We start from the raw sequence: 7,158 nt of genomic DNA, 5'->3' as shown, positions 1-7,158 counted from the left end.
TTTTGCTTTTTAAAACTTAAATCAAAAGGGTTGAATTAATCCACACCCCTTCCCCATACCTTACCTCTAGGGTCATAGCCGCTGGTAAAATATATAGAACTTCGCTCCTATTTAGAACATATATCATAATCAAATATACTACCAACAGAAAATTGCGTTTAATTTTTCGAAAATTAGGTTAATTCCATAACTTTTTTTTTAGTTTTACAGGCCTCTAAAAAGCCGCGATAATTTTTACATGTTTGCATAAATTTAAAACCTGTGCGAAAATTATAAAACTTGCAATTTTTAACAAAAGAAAATTTTACACAGAAAAGGAAAATTTGCTCTTTCTCCCTCTCACCTTCTCTCTCTCTCTCTCTCTCTCTCTCTCTCTCTCTCTTACACTTCCTCTCTATTTCTTTGCCCCTCTCTATCTCTCCCCTCTCTCTTTCACTTCCTCTCTATTTCTTTGCCCCTCTCTCTCTCTCTTACTCTTTCTTTCCTTGCCCCCCTCTCTCTCCCTCTTTCTCTTGCCACCCCGCCTCTCTCTATCTCTTTCTCCTTCCCTCTCTCTTTTTCTTCCTCACTCTCTCTCTCTCTCCCTTACTCTCTATCTCTCGCTCTCTTTCTCTATCAATCTCTCTTCTCTCTCTCTCTCTCTCTCTCTCTCTCTCTCTCTCTCTCTCTCTCTCTCTCTCTCTCTCTTTCTCCTTCTCTATAACTCTCTTTTTTTCCTCCAATCTCTCACTCTCTCTCGCTCTCTTATCTTTATAATTCTCTATATCTGGCCAACTCTTCAAGTTATATTCTTGGACATAAAACTCTTTATGACCTAAAATGGCTTCTAACGCATTTTTTACACCCTGCCGACCAATGGTAACCACCCGGGCACAACCATTACATTTCTGTTAAACGTCAAAAACATAAGATATTGTAAATTTATGCGGTTTTTGTTATTGACTTTACGTTCATAATATACTGGGCTATATAATATTATACATTGTTCAGCATAGCAAGCATTATATAGGCCCGTAACCCATAATTAAAAATGTTTAAAACTTATATTGGGAAAGTAATATCCTAGTTAAGAGGAATTGAAGTCCCCTAGGTCGACACCTCTATTAAATTAAGGGCTCGGCAGCCACGCGTCAGCCGTCTAGAAGCCTCAGGGAATTCAATCTTTTACAATATTAAAAATCAGATGGAAGTTTTAGGCTAGTTACGAAAGACGCGCGGCTGTTCAGCCCTGATTAAAATCTTTGTTTTAATTTGAAATTAATTGAATAATTTGTTTTTAATAAAAATGATACATAAATATATAGAAACCTTATTTATTCAAAATCAACTTTTTTATAGATAAACCTAAATACAGAATAGGCATACAAATAAAATTTCAACTTATTGTTTTCATATAAATTAAACTTAGAAATGGAAAAAAACAACCCTAATGATCTTTCTTATATAAAAGTAACAGGAACTGTGTCTGTCTATCTATTTTGATTGATCTCGCTAACCGCTGAACCGATATGGACATGGTTCTCCTTTACAGTGTAGCTACTAATTTCTATGGCCTGAATTAAAAAGTGTATATTATAGAGGCGTAACCACTAGTATTGACTTAAAATATCTTGGGTCTGTCAGTCTGTCTTTGTTTATCCAAACGTCTGTTCGACCATTTTGCATAAGTAAAATGCCAGAAATATTCATACTTACTGTCGTTTTTTTTACTAATTAATTAAATTCACAATGTGTATATATTTGTGTCAAGCCACGTGACCTTGAGACGTAAGAACTATAATAAGATATATATTTTGACGGCTAAAGTCAAAAGAAAGTATCATAAAATGCATATTTTATGAAGAAAGGTGAAAACTGTCAAAAAGATAAAAGTTGTCCCAATACGAGCTATAACTACAACAACCACATACATTCAGGGGGTAGGGGTTCAGGTAAACGGGTGTTTACCCCCCCCCCCCCTCAAACCTTGAAACTCCTTAATTTACCCTTTTCAATTTTTTAAAAATACATTAGAATACCTCACTCAAACCTTTTAGACCCCTCATTTTACCCCTCTCAAAATTTAATATAATACATTCAATTCCTCTTCAAACATTTGATACACCTCATTTATTCCCTTTAAAAGAGCTTGGACGTCCATGCGTCCAACCGCTTTTTAATTGTCAAAATTAAACCTAGTCCTACACTTTATTCCCTTTTCTCCAAAAAAAACAAGAACACAACATCAAAATGTAGCACAGCTGTTCGTAAGTCAGTCTATAAACCTTTCTTATAGCCCACTTATAATATAAAGACATAATAGGAATGGAGTTGACATTGGACTGTTTATTACACTAGTACCTAAAGTTTTATAATAATGTTTCCTTTGGCTTAACAACTTTGTTTACTTGTATTAAATTTCAGTTGGTTGGTTTATTAAGTTGAGTGTCCAAACGTTTCAACCAGGAATAGTATCTATAGAAGGTTTTTTTGGGGGGGTTGTACATCGATGTATCGGTCATTGTCTTATCTCTTTAAATCATGATATAAGGACAAACAGACCATCCACAAGGACCACATAGAGTAGCTGCGCTGCCAAGAATTCGCAGATTATATCTTTGTAATTACCATTACTTGCACTTTTCCTAATATCCAATAATTTTTGCATGCAACAATTTTTATTTTGCACTCTTTTTTAATGCATTAATAGCAAAGGGCCGGCAACATTGGCCATCCAAACAAAATGCCAATCAGAAAAGGTTTCTAAAAAGCATTAGTTTGTGGACAAAAACGTGTGTTTGGTGGGAGGGGGGAATAAGGGAAAATGCCCTCCAAAGAAAAGATATTTTCTGCTTAGATTCGTGTTTTAACAAATTTTTTACACCAAAATGTAGGTTTCAATCCCCAGTACCAGCCTCCCCCCCCCCCCTACCTTCCATAAAAAAATTTAGGAAAAAGGCATCCCCCCCCTTCCCGTGAAAAATTGTAAACCCTTTAAGAGATAAATATCAATAAGTTACTCGCAAAAAAGTTGAATTACCCACATTATTCAAATTTTTAATCCCCCCCCCCCACCCAAAAGAAAAAAAAAGCTTTGAGGTTTTTGTTTGTAGAGGATATCTAAGAAATTTCAATTTTACCAAAATATAATAAAAAAAACTATATTGCAAAAAAAATTGCCATAGGTTGCAAAGCCTTAGTAGGTCGAGCGCGCGATTCCTTGGTTTATGGAATTCAATATGCATTTATAAAATCTGCGCGCGCGCGCACTCTCACCCACCGATTAAAGGTGTTTTCTAGTGTCAACAAAAATCTAATGCTGACAAAATGATGATTAAGTTTTGAGGTATAAAATAGTTGTCTGATTCTTCTAAAATTTTATCACAATAGTTTATTTTGTGATTTGCCATCCTTTATATAAAATAGCATTTTTTTGTATTTTAGTGAAGATTAAATTCCTTATTATAGCTATTTTTAATTTAATATTACTTATGCTCCCTCAGGCTTAGAGCGCAATCACTAGCAATATGTAAAGCATAACTAAATAATTGAAACCGTATTGGAAAAATAAGTTGGAAGAGGGTAGGAAAATAGCCTGAAACCATAACCTATCTATATATAATAGGATTTACAGAATTTAGTACATCAATTATAGCTAATTTTTGGTTTGAAATCTGGATATATTAATGTTTTGTATTTAATAATACTATATTTGTTTTATCAATTGTATAAAAAAATATAAAAAACGGTAGTTTAGCGTAAATAAATAAACACCCCCTCACCAATGCATCTGGTCTTAAAAAAGCATATTTTCAAGATTTTAACTAGTTTTTAAATAGATGTCTGGATCGAATAAAATTAGACCAAAGTTGCAAGGAGGGAGGAGACATTTGACTGTAAATTATACTGATGGTATTTTAGAAATGCTTTATTTCAATCTTAGGCTCAAAAACTTTTGTAGAAATTTTATTGGTTGTTTCCAGGTAGCAGTGTCAAACTTTTGAACCATTTTTTTTAATTAAAGAAGAGTCAAGTTTGTTTATCATTATTGGTGTTAAACAACAATTAATTATCATTGTCTTATCCCCTATGATCCCTGGCAAAAAGTTGCAAATAAAACTGGATTCCCAGATAATAACTTTATTTTTACACATTTTATAAAAATAAGAGATTTTGAAACTTCAAGAATTTTAAATCTTTAATAATTAGGCCGCAGTAAACTCTGTATCATCACTTTACCTGATTATTTTATCGTTCATTGTCTTATACCTGTTAAATCAAGGGCGTTCAAGCTTTTTTATTTGGGTGGGGGGGGGGGGGGTAATCTTTACATCATACAGGCAAGGACGTCCAAGCTTTTAAATTTTTTTTGGGGGGGGGGGTAAAAATTCATTGATAGGAGGGGAGGGGGGTAATCACCCTTTTACCCCCCCCCCCCTCCCATTGGATATCCTTGACCTGTTTGATTAGCAATTCAAAAACCATATAGATAATTACGAAAATACTTTTTAAACGACATGGCTAAAAACGTATCAACTTTGATTGGTCTTTTAATTGAAGGACTTTTTTCTTTAACTTTATGGTGTACAAACAGATCTATTGTATAGATGTATATACAGACAACTACCTCCCTTCCTTTTTCAAATGCGTCTTTCGTCTGCTTCTAAATTATTTTCTGCTACTTGGCTGTGTTAATATAAGCGACTCAATTGGTTGATTTTCAATGACCCAATAGAAAGGTTGCACGAGGCGGTTGCGATGAGGAGATACAGTTATTTAACCCTTTCTCCCTTTAGTGTTTTACTCTAATGTGTACATTCATAGTAGCTAACTAAAATTGATCAAACCTTGAGTGTTTATAACAGAAGTAAAACAAAATTCAGAGATGGATGTGACACTAGACTGCAAATTATACTGTTGTCCATAGTTTGATAATCATTATGAACATGTTTTATCATTCGGAGGTTGTATAAACACATCTTGGGAATTGAATCTTGTTTTGGTTGTACAGACTAAGGAGTGCCCATCTTTTTAACCAATCGTTTTAATCTACAGAAGGGGTTATTTTGTATATTGTAATTGGTGGTATACATCAAATTATTACTTGTCTTATCTCTAAATAAAAATAGTTTTTGTAATTGTACATTCCAGTTTAAAATCATAGTGAACTTTTAATTTTAAGGTCTCTTCAGCTAGTTAATTCAAAATTGATTAGACAACCGAATTTTTCAGGGTTCGGAAGCCGCAGCCGCAGCCTCAGCCTCAGCCACCATCAGCCGCGCGGCTTACGAGAAGCCTCAAAATCAGCCGCGCGGCTTCCTCAGCCACCCAATAAGCCTCAGCCTTAGTCGCAGCCGCGCGGCTTAAAGAAAACATAAGCCACTGTAAGCCTCAGCCGCATTCAGCCACTGTAAGCCTCAGCCACTGTAAGCCTCAGCCACAAAACTCCAATTCAGCCACATTAAGCCTCAGCCGCACTAAGCCTCATTCAGCCAACGCCCCTCTAAGCCTCAGCCGCAATCAGCCGCGCGGCTTATAGTTGGGGAAGCCTCAGCCACACTCAGCCGCGCGGCTGTTAATAATTTGAAGCCGCAGCCGCACTCAGCCGCGCGGCTTCAAGGAAGCCTCAGCCGCAGCTGCAAAGTTATGATTATGCCGCAGCCGCAGCCGCGCGGCTTGATATTTGTAAGCCGCAGCCTCAGCCGCAGCTTAATTTTTTTAATTCAGCCGCAGCTTTGACACAGCCGCGCGGCTGAGATATTGTAAGCCCCAGCCGCAGCCGCAGGTGCTAAATTAGTACAAGCCTCAGCCGTCAATTCAGCCGCGGGGCTTAATTTTCATTTAATTTTGTCTGTCTGAAGCTTAAGATCTCAGCAACCACTGAACTGACAATGTTGTCCTTCTCAGGAATCCTTTTACTAAAGTAACAGGATGTCTATGTGTCTGTGTATCTGTGTGTCTGTACCGAAGGATCTCTCTAACCGCTGAACCGATCGGGTTCTCCTTAACAGGGTAGCTTCTCATAGGTCCTGGGAAGGTTTATAACTATTTTTTTGGGGGTGGGACACCCCCAACCCCCCAAAAAAATTAAAAATCCCCCCCCCTCAAAAAAAGAAAAAAATTTTTAAATTTTTTAAACTAAAATTAAAAATGAGGGGGGAGGCCCCCCCCCTAAAAAAAAAATTCCCCCCCCCAAAAAAAAATTTTTTTTTTACTTTTCTTTAAAAATTTAAAATAAGAAATTGGGTTATTAAATTTGACTCTCTCTCTTCCTCAAGTGCCCCCTAAAGGCCTCTAGGGGCGTAGCCGCTAGTTACATATATATTGACATTGGATGGTTTTGACCTAATTTTGGGGTGGGAGTCAGACATTTCCATCGCCCAAAAATAATTTTTTAAATGTTATACTTTTAAATTTTTTTATATTCTTTTATAAAAATTTTATCTTAAGTTTTTTTTAAAATTACAACATAGAAACTACCATCTCGAACAACTACAAAAAGTTTGAACCTGTAATGTAAGAGCTCCAGTGGCGCAATCAGTTAGCGCACGGTTCTTCTACACTGTTATGCCGGGGTTATAAGTTCGAATTTCACCAGGAGCAATACGTTTTTGAACGTTGATACTTATGAATATTATTGAATACTATTTATAGGGTAACTGCCCTACTGACGTTTGCCTAATTTTATTGTTTTTAAAAGATACAAATTTTTCAGAATTTACTTAATATTCACTATGAATTTGCATTATCTTAAATTTTTTTTCTTGTTCAAGTGGCCTATTTAGCTCAATGGTAGAGCACTCGTCTTGTAAACTAGGGACCGTGAGTTCAAACCTCACAGGGGGCAATCAATTTTTGTGATACTCAAGTTATATAGTAGCTTCTCTATTATTTTTCCGTTTAGGTACGCAATACTTGTTCTATATAATTAAGCTTCTCCTACTTAGATATTTCTTCAATTTTAAATGTATTTAATACTTTGTGGTTGATGAGAGACACTAAAAAAGTTATGCAAAAAAAAAGATTTATACATATTTCATTTTTCATAGTATTTTTAAATTAATGAAAATAATTAAATTAAGATTTGAGGAGGGGGGAGGGTGTGTGTGTGTGTTTATTTTGAACACAAATTATCCTAATATGTTTTCTAACAAAAAAATTTAAACAGCGATGTATTTT

General features: G+C 35.6%; 1 non-coding gene across 1 annotated transcript; it reads left to right on the top strand.

Moving 5' to 3' along the window:
- Nucleotides 1-6,754: 6,754 nt before the first annotated feature.
- Nucleotides 6,755-6,826, top strand: TRNAT-UGU (transfer RNA threonine (anticodon UGU)). The gene has a single exon. It is a non-coding gene; the product is annotated as a tRNA-Thr (tRNA).
- Nucleotides 6,827-7,158: the final 332 nt, after the last annotated feature.

Source organism: Acartia tonsa, chromosome 10 (genome assembly GCF_053477335.1).
Source record: "Acartia tonsa isolate MP-2025a chromosome 10, ASM5347733v1, whole genome shotgun sequence".
In the NCBI taxonomy this organism is placed as follows: Eukaryota; Metazoa; Arthropoda; class Copepoda; order Calanoida; family Acartiidae; genus Acartia; species Acartia tonsa.
Note: the sequence above shows the minus strand (reverse complement) of the source record. Positions and strands in the feature narration are given on the sequence as shown.